This window comes from Pseudophryne corroboree, chromosome 9, assembly GCF_028390025.1.
Source record: "Pseudophryne corroboree isolate aPseCor3 chromosome 9, aPseCor3.hap2, whole genome shotgun sequence".
Lineage (NCBI taxonomy): Eukaryota > Metazoa > Chordata > Amphibia > Anura > Myobatrachidae > Pseudophryne > Pseudophryne corroboree.
The window spans coordinates 306681193-306693918 of NC_086452.1; the positions used below are offsets into that span (position 1 = coordinate 306681193).

The 12726-nt window shown below is 43.0% G+C and overlaps 1 protein-coding gene across 4 annotated transcripts in view; it reads right to left on the minus strand.

The window, feature by feature from the left end:
- LOC134958068 (activating transcription factor 7-interacting protein 1-like) overlaps positions 1-12726 on the minus strand; it is a 250363-nt gene that overhangs the window by 177208 nt on the left and 60429 nt on the right. The window contains exon 2 of one of the 4 annotated variants that reach the window (XM_063940426.1): positions 5988-6039. The exons of the other annotated variants lie outside the window; for them this stretch is intronic. The gene's annotated coding sequence lies outside the window, so the exon portion shown is untranslated. The remainder of the gene's footprint in view (positions 1-5987; positions 6040-12726) is intronic. 4 annotated transcript variants of the gene reach the window in all.

A 12726-nucleotide genomic window follows, 5' to 3' on the forward strand; every position in this document is an offset into this window, starting at 1 on the left:
GCTCCCAGATGCACCATGCTCTGAGCAGGGATGACTTCTTCCAGTTGATGAGCCACCCGTGGGCCTGTAGAAACCGGACCGTCACATCTAGAGGACGCAGGAGTAGTTCTGGGGAATTTGCCAAGATTAACAAGTCGTCCAAATACGGCAGTATCCTGACCCCTTGACGGCGGAGTACCACCGTCATCACCGCCATGACGTTTGTAAAGACTCGCGGAGCCGTTGTTAAACCAAAAGGTAACGCCCGAAACTGGTAATGGCAGTTGCCAATCGCAAATCTCAGGTATTGCTGATGAGACACTGCTATAGGAATATGCAGGTAAGCATCCTGTATATCCAGGGAGACCTTGTAGTCCCCAGGTTCCAAGGCCAGAACTATAGAGCGAAGGGTTTCCATTTGGAACTTGGAAACCTTCACAAACCTAAGTCACAAACAACAGGGATCCTTTTGGAGCGCTCTAGAATCAACTGCAGCTGTTGTTCCCCAAAGGATGCTGATCAGCTAATCAGCATAAGTATAGCTGACAAAAAACCCAAAATCTTAGGGATTCACACAGCGCTGTTTCTTGAATGATTTTGTACACAGGTAGTTCTTATTACCCTGTGCAAATACCCCTTTCCGTTTCCAAAGAATGCGTTGTCCAGAATATGAATAAAAAGTATATATTTATTTAAAAGTAATTTAAAAAAGAATCAATCCTTTGCTCATGGACAGAACGATTTTCAGCAGATATGACAGTTCAGCATAAAGTTTCAACAAATAAGGGTTCTCTCACCGGACCTCCCGGACACTGGAATTAAAGCACGGCCTTCCCCCTTAATGGTCTTAATGGAGATTTTGAGACAAAATGGTTTCTCTAAATCTCCATTTGTCTTTTTGGCATACATTATGGATACCAATAACCTTTTTTTTGTAGCATTATTTTTTCCCTCTGAATACATGAATGTTGAAGTATCTTATTCTCCGTACTCAGGCACAAATTAGTTTGTGTCAGGCAAAGGCAATCAGATCATGGATGCTGGAAATGTTTCCCGTAATATTGGAGTTTATTCCTTTGAATGTAACACGAAATTAAGATCAGTGCAATATAGAAGCATATAATATGTTTGATTCCATTCAAATGTATGTTACATGTTGATACAATAATATAAATTAAATGTTTTTAATGTTTGTGAAGAGGAAGGTATCCGTTTAAGGAATTGAAAGAGGGTATACCTTTAAAAAAAAAACTCTGGCATATGTATAATAGTGGATGGAAGCTGTATAATAAAGTATAGGTGTTAGTACACCTGATTTCCCGGACACAGTATAAATTCAGTGACCAGACCAAACCCACCTATGCCTTGACAAAGACCCGGATAGGGTAGAAACACGTCTAAAAACGGCGGTAATAGGTGGTTTTGGTCACTTTGATGCACAAGGAGGGGTCAAATGTTTCCTGTAGTTCTTGACCAGGTTTGCACACACTGTAGCAGGTATTTTGGCCCACTCTTCCATGCAGATCTTCTCTAGATCTGTCATGCCAGGCAACACGGACTTTCAAGTAACTCCACAGATTTTCTATTGGGTTGAGGTCTGGAGACTGGTTAGGCCACTCCAGGACCTTGACATGCTTTTTACGGAGCCATTCCTTAGTTGCCCGGGCGGTGTGTTTGGGGTCATTGTCATGCTGGAAGACCCAGCCACGTTCCATCTTCAATGCGCTTACTGAGGGAAGGAGATTTTTGCCCAAAATCTCACGATACATGGCCCCATTCATCCTCTCCTTAATACGGATCAGTCGTCCTGTCCCCTTTGCAGAAAAGTAGCCCCAAAGCATGATGTTTCCACCCCCATGCTTCGCAGTGTGTATGGTGTTCTTGGGAGGCCATTCATCATTCTTCTCCGTCCAAACACGGCGAGTGGAGTTTATACCAAAGAGTTAGATTTTGCTCTCATCTGACCACATTACATTCTCCCAATCCTCCTCTGGGTCATACAGATGGTCACTGGCAAACTTTAGACGGGCCTGGACATGTGCTGGCTTAAGCTGGGGGACCTTTCGGGCGCTGCAGGATTTCAATCCATGACGATGTAGTGTGTTACTAATGGTAACCTTTGAGACTGTGGTCCCAGCTCTCTTGAGGTCATTGACCAGGTCCCCCCGTGTAGTTCTGGGCTGATTCCTCACTGTTCTCAAGATCATAGATAGCCCCACGAGGTGAGATCTTGCATGGAGCCCCAGGTCGAGGGAGATTGTCAGTGATTTTGTATTTCTGCCATTTTTTTTTTAATAATTGCGCCAACAGCTGCTCTCTTCTCACCAAACTGCTTGCCTATTGTCGAGTAGCTCATCCCAACCTTGTGCAGCTCTACAATTTTGTCCCTGGTGTCCTTAGACAGCTCTCTGGTCTTGGCCATGGTGGAGAGGTAGCAGTCTGACTGTTTGAGGGTGTGGACAGGTGTCTTTTATATAGATAACCAGTTCAAACAGGTGCCATTAATATAGGTAACGAGTGGAGGATAGAAGATCTTCTTAAAGAAGAAGTAACAGGTCTGCGAGAGCCAGATATCTTGCTGCTTGGTAGGTGTCCAAATATTTATTTTCCACAAGAATATACAAATAAATTGTTTAAAAATCATACAATGTGATTTCAAGTTGTTTTTTTTCCAGATTCTGTCTCTCACAGTTGAAGTGTACCTATGATGGAAATTACAGACCTCTCATCTTTTTAAGTGGGTCAACTTGCACAGTCCACTTACTTTTTATGTGTGCGTGCGAGCGTGCGTGTGTGTGTGTGTGTGGATGGATGTATATATATATTTATTATTTATTTATGCAATCTTTAATACCGCTTTCACATTGTAAACCCAGGTCGGACTATGCTTTTGAACCTGGGTCCGACCCGGGTCCGAGCAGCCTCAGACCCTTTCACATTGCAGTTTCAGCACGGGTTATTCCCGGGTTGGTGCCTTTCACAATAAAGCCAGGAACTGTGATGTGATTTAAAATGGACTTTTCTGGCTCACATTGATGAGGGTTTTAAAAGAAATAAAAGGAGGGGCTGGGGACTGCTCTGAGCAGACATACTGTACACAATCAGCACCTTTTTCTGAGACCCGGGTTGAATATCCTGGGTCAGAGGCTTTCACACTGTACAACAACCCTGGGCCGACCAGCAATTAAACCTTCATATAACCCGGGTTGAAATACAGGGCTGCTCGACCCTGGTTATTTACTTTGGCTTTTTCACACTACACCTTGACCCGGTAACAACCCAAGAATAACCCGGGTTATTTTGGCGATGTGAAAGGGATATTGGATAAAACAGAATAAAGTATTCTGAAGTGCATCTCACCTCAAAGATACTGTATGCATGAAGAAAGAAAGCAGGGGGTGCACAATAGTTAAGTGTCTCTTTAAAAGCACAAACAATAATGTTAAAATACACTCACATAGGGTGTTTTGAAGATACTGTATATCACAAAGAACACTTAAAAATAAATGAACCTTCCTGTTCTATTGCATAATCAGGCACCACTGGTGTCCTTCTGCATTGTAAGCCTCATTTCCGGACCGTGGATGTCACCGCGTCAATGTCTAATCCAGTCCTGCGCAAGCGCGTTTCGTCTGATGGACTTCGACAGTGGGCAGGAATTGCTGAGACACTGACATCACCTGTCCGGAACTGAGGCTTGCAATGCAGAAGGACGCCAGTTGTGCCTGATTATGCAATAGAACAGCAGTGTTAATTTCTGAGCATCCTTGGGATATATCTTTCCATGGCAACACGCAATATGCGTATATTTACAATTACTGCACAAATTAGTACTGTACAGACTGATATAACACACACAGACAAATTAGCAGTCTTAGGGGAGAATTTAGTTGTTTAATTTGGGCAGATGTATTAACCTGGAGAAGACATAAGGAAGTGATAAACCACTGATATGTGCAAGGTAATAAATGAACTAGCCAATCAGCTCCAATATGTAAATTAACAGTTAGGAGCTGATTGGTTGGTGCATTTATCACGTTGCACATATCACTGGTTTATCACTTCCTTATGCCTTCTCCAGGTTAATACATCTGTCCCATTGTTTCTTGCACCCACAGCTTTTATCTTAAGTGAACAGGAGCTATTTAATGGTTTTGGTGACTAGCGCTGGTCACGATGATCGCATTCTCACAATTAAGGCATGCCCGGCGCTTATGTCCAGCCTAAAGGCCTATTTTAGTCGGGTTATTGCATGCACATCAGGATGTGATGGGCGCCCAAAAGCAGTTAAATAATTCCTATTCACTTTAGATGGTGATACGGGAGCAAGAAACCATTTCATTCCCCCATTAAAGTGTATATTATGGAAACTGATAGTTATCTTTAATTCATTACATCAGAGCTTGTACATTTTTACTTTACAAAAAACTGCAGAAACACATTATCACATATTAACCGTGTAAATTTGAGGATAAAATTTGTAGGATTAAAATAAAATGTATTTCTGCTTTTTAGAATACTTCATATAAACAAAGTTTAAAAGGAGAGTGTCTTGTGCATGTATGTAGAAAAATATACACATCACCAATTTACAAAGATGCACAGGTAGAGTAGCTGTTATTTTATGTAATTTACTAAAAATAGGTTTCTCAAATTGTCAGTTTCAAATATAGAACACACTATGATTGCCATTTCATTAAAAGTATAAGGAAAAAAAAACAAAAAACACCTCTCAGCTGACCGGTCAATGCACAAGTTAAACAGTAGAGTGTGCTGTAGCTGCTGACAAAAACTAAAAACATGAAAACAACAAAAAGTGTAGTGCTGTAAATACTTGCTGCAAGCAGGTGCTTTAGACCTATACAATCTTTAGTCAATCTAGTATCAAATAGAAACATCCTTATTAGTGTTACCAGTTTCTATATAGCGCATACATATTCAGCAGCGCTTTCCAGAGCATATTTGGCCATTCACATCATTCTCTGCCCTAACAAAGCTTACAATCTATTCCCCATAAAATATACACACATATTAGGGTTCATTTTAGGAACCTATTAACCTACCAGTATCTTCTTGGATTGTGGGAGGAAACCAGAATACCCAGAGAAAACACATGCAAGCATGGGGAGAAAATACAGACTCCACACAGTTGAGGCCGACAACTAAATCATAAAAATCTCAATTATCCTAGAAAAAAAACACCTGTAGATTACAAGTAAATAATGGTACTGAAATTAACTATACAAAAAAAAAAACACACACACACACACACACACAAAAGACCCCCACAGCAACAGACAGGGGTGATTTAGAGGTGGACGCAGGGAAAGCAGCAGGCACAAGTGACCATTTTTCTCCCTAAGCGCTTGCATCGTGCTGGTTACAGCAGAGACACAGATCCATGCAATGTCGATGTGCATTTCTGTGTGTTAACTAGGCTGTGGTCTACCAGTTGTGGGCGCGTCAATGTCGGTGGAGTGGCCATTTTACGCCTGCCACATGCAGGTGCAATGTCCCATGCTGCGCATAATGGTGCGTCTTTGTACGCACATGGGTTCGTCAATATGATACACATTGACTACGGCATTACCATAAAGACGCAGTAGCGATTGAGACAAAAGACACAGCCGCTACTGCGTCCACCTTTGAATTCTCACCACAAAGTACTCCCAAGTTTGCAGAAGTATAATTTGAAGATTACAATGCTATAAAGCTGATCAAAAGCATCTGTATGCTAAAGAAATACTAGCTGTCAAGTGTACATTAAAGAAGCATATTTTTAAAAATCCAGTTGTGAAAAGTCCCCTGTGGGTGGAGTCTCTGGCAGGCTCACTGCTCAGTGAAACTGTTTGCCACTCCCCTAGCTATATTAATTATCCTCACAACCTCAGTGTTTGAACAACAACCAAACAGCTTGAGAAACGGTGTCATAGGTTTCTGCAGCAGCAGCTCAAAATACATACTGATAGATGAATGCATAATAAAAGGGCAAAATAATGGTGTCTTACCTCACAGAACTGTACCCGCGTGGCAATCTCCCCCTTTTGCACACACCATCAGCTTCAAAAACATGTATTAAATACAAATTACTATATAACTTTAAAAAAAAAAAAAAGTGCTATTAGTGAATACTAGTAAACAGAGAATTCAAAACACATTAGCACACATTTTTTGCTAAAGTGCCATAGCAAATAGCAGAAAGAAAAGAAAAAGTAAAAGCTGTACTGTTCGACTGATCGTGTAGTTACTATGATCTGAACTCTTTGTACTGCTTTCTGTGCTTGCCAACTAAGAGTACTGCAGCAAATGTGTGCAGTAAGGCACCTCCCCCATCACACAGCAGCACCAACAGACAAAACTAATCCTTCACAGATAAAAAAAAACAGGACATGGTAATAACAGTAGGCAGCATTGCTCCTTTGTGGGCCCCAATGCATACCAAAAAGAATGTGAAACACGACCTTTCAGCTAATATGAATTAAAAGAGAACACTCAGTGTTCCAGGCAGAAGAAGAATCTAAGACATGTGCTACATGCAAGCAAATTAAAGCTGCAGTAACAGAAATCCAGCATCAGTAAACGATACATGAACGCCGGCCGGACTTAAATTGCAGCATAATATTGCTGGTTAAAAGCCTTTTATTTTGCTTTGATTAAAAACTATTAAATATTCGCTTAACCATTGAATAAACCCATTAACTTAAAATCAAAGAATACGGCAGTGAGGAAGATCATTTTTTCACTCCTTGTATAGTGACAAAATTTTCACAAAACAAATTAAATAATTTTAAAAAAGTTTTATGATTACCAACAAAATGGTGGTGGATGATAACAACAGGAATCACTTATTAAAAAAGCTATTCTTTTCATGATGAAACATAAATGGCACAGAAAAATAAGTTTGGATACTTGGACAAATACTGCTTCTGATTGGCACCCGTTTATTGGAGTGCATTCTCTGCTTGCAGTAAACATTATTCGATTCATCATGACATGTCTACTGTAGTAGAAGGAGGCATAGATAATCGTTAAGATGCTGTTATTTAGGCAACTTGTCTTATTCTAAACAAAGCCATTGCAGATGATCATGGACCAGGGCCACCTAATTAGGGACAGTCCATATGTCCCTGTGCCTTTGTAAACAAATTAAGACAACAAACCAGATGTTTTTTTTATACAAGCAACAATGCCACCTTCATACTGGGGAGGAGCTATGTATAAATCCGATGCATCCGTACCTAGCAGTATTGTAATGTAAGTAGTAGACAGATGGTCGCTGACCTGTATGTACTCCCACAAATAGATGACATGTGGTGTCAAAGCTAAAAAATGCAGAAGTCAGCCATAATAAAAGTCCTTGGGCCATACATTCAGTGATACATTTTTAATATCTATGACACTAGTTGGAATATAATAGATTAAGATTGCTAAATGGTAATAATCTGTATGTTGTAATTGTTCCTTCATGATTTATGGATTGACTGCAAGTATGTTCTTGTTACAGTACACACTAATGAAAAATGAAGATAATTCAGGAAAACATGTTGGAGGATTTTAATTAATGCATGCGTTGCGGACGGAAAAAATACAAAGAAAAAATTCCTGTCACAAGCTAATCCTGGCACAAAATTAGTAACCTGTATACACTTAAAAACCTTGGCAATTTGCACCACAGAGGAAAGGGAGAATATTATAAGCCAATCTATTGCAGCAGAGCTCTACTCGTTATGACTGAAGATCTGGTGCTTGCTAACAGCAGCTCTTTTGTGTCTTAGAAGGTGACTCAATGGAAAAATACAGCTCCACCCTCCTGCATTCCATCCACCCTTCCCCCAGTGTTTATCATTAGAACAAGCTTTTTTTGTGCCTGCAGAGAACAGGATGTAAAAACACCCTTGCAGTGCTGTTCCTGCATCAGCTCTAACTGCATGCACAAAGATGCATATCTGCAGCGTCAAACTAGCCAGGTTTATTTCAAGGTCACAGGAAAGACAGGCACTTATAAAAGTGATAGCCAATTTCTGTTTGGAGGACATCTCCAGACCTTTGCATTTCAGCATACTGTATAATATAGTTTATTATGGATTATCCACAAAATATTTAAACAGTGGTTTTGAATAACTGGGGGGGAGGGGGAGGAGTTTACAAGGTGTGCTATAAAAATATTTTGTTTAGGTCTTTAGTCTGAATATGCACAAAACACCTACTTATCAGCGAGAGATTTATTCTGTAGGAACTATATATTTATTTTGTGCTACAGAATTGAGCATAAACAATTCAAATTCAGAAAGATTACATTAAAAAAACCACACGCATGGGATAGACATGCACAAAATTTAATAGTGGGGTATACACACAGTGCGATTTTAAATAACGGATATCGGCGTACCTCCCAACATGACCCTCTGCAGGAGGGACAGAATGCTCTGCTTCTGGACTTTCCTTTTAATTTATGATTGCCATCACCTGTGCTGAAACACCTTTCTTATCCAGTAACCTGTTCAACACAGGTGCCGGCAATCATACATTAAGAGAAAAGTCCAGACGCAAAGCATTGTGTCACTCCTGGAGAGGTTCATGTTGGGAGGTATGTATCGGTAGTAAACATAGGGCCTAATTCAGATCTGTTTTTCGCTGTGCAGCGATCAGGGCAATACTGCGCATGCACTGCAATGCGCAGGCGCGTCATACGGGTACAAGTGGATCGTCGCTGTGCAGTGTATTTAACAAAGAATCCATTCGCACAGCCGATCGCAAGTAGATTGACAGGAAGAGGGCGTTTGTGGGTGGCAACTGACCGTTTTCAGGAGTGTCTGGAAAAACGCAGGCGTGTCCAAGCGTTTGCAGGGCGGGTGTCTGACATCAATTCTGGCCTCGAACAGACTGAAGTGATCGCAGCGGCTGAGTAAGGTCAGACCTACTCAAACTGCACAAACTGCTTTTGTCCAGGGCGGCTGAATATGCGATCGTATACTTGCACAGCTAAAATACACTCCCCTATAAGCGGCGTCTATCTGTTCGCAGCGCTGCAAAAAATAGCTAGCGAACAGATCTGAATTAGGCCCATAGTGCCTATTGAACAGTATGTATACGGCTTGCCATGCCATAGCGCGCTCGCAAAGGGTCGGCATCGCAAGTCAAAATAGAATGTACGGGGCGTGGCCATGGCGGCAAGCGGGTAGGAAGCAAGATACCGGAGCTCCCCGGGCAATTAATCCTACCTCTCATCCTGAGCCCTTTCATGAGGCACTCTTAAGCTGGGTACACACTGGCAGATATATCTGCAGATGGACACACTGGCAGATATATCTGCAGATGATGGTTGTTCATACACACAGAAAGATGCACCAATATATCTTAAAGATATATCTGCTGTTCAATCTATCTGCAGCTATATATGCAGATGTGGATTGTTCATACACACTGAAAGATGCACTAATATATCTGCAGATATATTGGTCATCTGCTGCGTTGCACAGCAGATGCAATATATCTGTGAAAGATGTCTTTCACAGACATATTGCTTGTACACACCTGCAGATCAGCAAAAGATATATTGGACAACCAACTGATTGGCCAATATATCTGCCAGTGTGTACCCAGCATTAGGCTGCATATGTCCCCTGTCCCTCTGGGCAGCGACGGGCATCTCCTGTGCTCTTTCCGGCTGGCTTCCTGACTGCGTCGGCTGCCGCCCAGAGTTGAGGCCTAGGCAGCTACTGAAACCCTGGCCTCGACTTGCTGCACTCGGCCGCGCGGCCCTGGGCGCGAATCCGCGCCAGAGTTCAGCGCCGCGGGAGGCCTGGGGTGTGGAGTGTCCCACTGCAGCCCCTGGGAATCCCCATCTGGCCGATCCTGGTCCCCGGAGCTCGGGCACTGCATCCCTGCATGAGGAGGGGGGGGGAAGCTGTGGGGCTGGTGGCCATCTTGGAAGCAGCTCCCTCGGCTAGTCAGCATTACACAGCACTGCAAGTCTGAGGTGTTTGGTTGGCTGGGTGAGCTGGCCCTGGGCCCACTGCTCTGCTCTCCTGTTACTAAACTGCATTTCCTTACTACACATAATTGGGTCCTTACTGCCTTTCTTGTCACTGAATGTCTGGGACTTTTCTGCCTCTTTGATACTGCATACTTAGAACACCACTGCCTTTCTTGACACTGAATATTCGGGACTTAGGTTCAGGTGACACTTATCTGTGCCTGTAATATTGCCTGGGCTCCCTTTTCCTTCTGTCTGATTGCCGTTCACCCTTGGATACCATGGTGAAGGACAGCCAGCGTGCGGCTAGATTGGAGAAGTATGCCCACCAGTCTACCAGCCAGCCGGCGCAGTCATCTCCTAAATCATCCCCCTCAACCTGATCCCCCGTCTGGGGCCGACTCGGGTCCTGCTGCGTCACCTTCAGACCCCTCCATTCAACAGGTTCTGGAAGCTATAGCAGCTAGCGAACGTTTATCCAACAAAATGGAGAGAGTGCAGTGCGATCTTTCATTATTGCTTCAGGATGTCCAGAGTATCCGTGAGAGAGTGGGTGAGGCTGATATACGGGTCTCCAATCCTGGAGGATCTCTGTGGCCCCCTGAAGCAATCCGTTTCTACAGTGTCCCAGCAGGTTTTTTCGCTGCAAACTAAGCTCCTGGAGGGACGCCTCCATAGAAATAATGTGAGGTAATAATGTGTTGGCCTGCCTGAGAAAGAGGAGGGGTCACAGCCTGAGGACTTTCTGGAATCATGGCTCAAGGAGCTGTACGGCGCGGACTCCTTTACCTCACAGTTCGCGGTGGACCGCACTCACAGAATATCTTCCAGGCATTTACCTCCTGGTGCCCCCTCCACAAACTTTTATTGCCAAATTCTTGCATTATAAAGACCGTGACTCTGTCCTTCGTTTGGGTCGCACGAAGGGACCACTACTCGGGAATGGTGTTAGGGTGTTGGCATTTCCGGACTTCGCTTCGGATGTCTAAAAGGACCGGGGCCAACTCCTTCCCATCAAGCATCGTCTCCGGGACCTGAATTTCTCCTATTCTATGCCGTTCCCATCCAGGCTTCGTGTGGTGGCAGATGGGGAGACCAAATTCTTCAATTCTCCGAGAGGCGGCTGCCTGGCTGGACAGATATGCTCCGGGCCCCCGTCAGCGGGCTCCGGATTGCCCTCCTGAGCTACTCTTTTCGAACTTCTATGCCTAGGATATGCAAGTATAAGTCCGGGGAGCCCAACTGGTTTTGGGCTTTGCTGTATAGCGTTACTTACTCATAGGTGTCTATTGGGACTTTAGATCTTAAGTTACTTATAGGTTTCTCTTAGGAATTTAGATCTTAAGGGATTGAGGTTTTGTTAGGGATAAGAGTATGCCACAGGTCGGGGAGGTATACGGGGAGGGGGGTTGTTGTTTGGGTCTGCTTGGTTTGTATGTTTTTTTTTTCCTCTCCAGTTTATTGTTTTCTATATCTATGTATTATACTATGTGAAGTGAAGGTATTTTGTTTTGGCTGGCATGGCCCACGACTCGGGGTAGGCAGCATGATTTTACGGATATTGGGCCATGCTCTGCTGGGTTTTCTGAGGGGGATGCTGACCCTTTATACGTTTTGAATTGGCATTTGTATACCTGGCTACTTTTGACAATGGGGCTGCCTAACCATCTTGCATGGTATCTATATGCTGAGACCCAGATAATTCCACGGGTCCAAGGCCTGCCCTAAAATCTTTGGCATGGAATGTCCGGGGGTATTAACAATAAAATAAAGCCATTCCTTGTACTTAAAATGATTAGGAAATATGACCCAGACATTGTGTGACTTTCTATATGTGCCTATAACTTTACACGAGGTGACTGCGGCTGTAGGTTTGTCTCCAAATGGCAAGTCCCCGGGTTGGGATGGCATTCACACTGAGTTGTACAAACAACATATTGATTTCTTTGGCCTCAGGTTGCATAATATGTTTTTAAGATATATTAGCTACTAATCAATTTCCTCCCTCAATATCTGAGGCTATTATAGTGCTGCCAAAGCCCGGCAAGGACCCCAGACTTTTGGAGTCTTATAGGCCAATCTCTCGCATTCCCAATGATGCTAAAATCCTGGCAACAATTTTAGTGATTCGGCTTAACACTGTTATTACTTCCATAATCCACTAGGATCAATCCGGCTTTATGCCAAGAATGTCCACCTCTATTAACTTGCGCAGTCTGCGCATACTATTCTGCATGGGGAGAAAATCTAAAATTTTAAAATGTAGACTGATATTGCTTACAGATTTTGCTACTTCTTTCTACTGTATGTATTAGCATCATTACGTGAGCAACTATAGATATGGTGCATATTTGTTTTTCCTGTGTATATGCTTCATAATGGTGTAATGCACGAGTATGTTACATTTGTCCACACGTGTACTATGTGATATCTCTATATTCAATCCTTCTTGAATAAAAAATAGGATTTTAATACCTACCGGTAAATCCTTATCTCTTAGTCCGTAGAGGATGCTTCAAGAACCATGGGGTATAGACGGGATCCGCAGGAGACATGGGCACTTTAAGACTTTGAATGGGTGTGAACTGGCTCCTCCCTCTATGCCCCTCCTCCAGACTCCAGTCTAAGTAACTGTGCCCAGAGAGACGGACATTTAGAGGAAAGAATTTATTGATAAACCACGGTGAGCATCTTACCAGCTCACACCTTCAGTATGCCGCAGAACGTGGCATTCAATAGAACACCAGCCGACGACATGAAGAATATGCAGC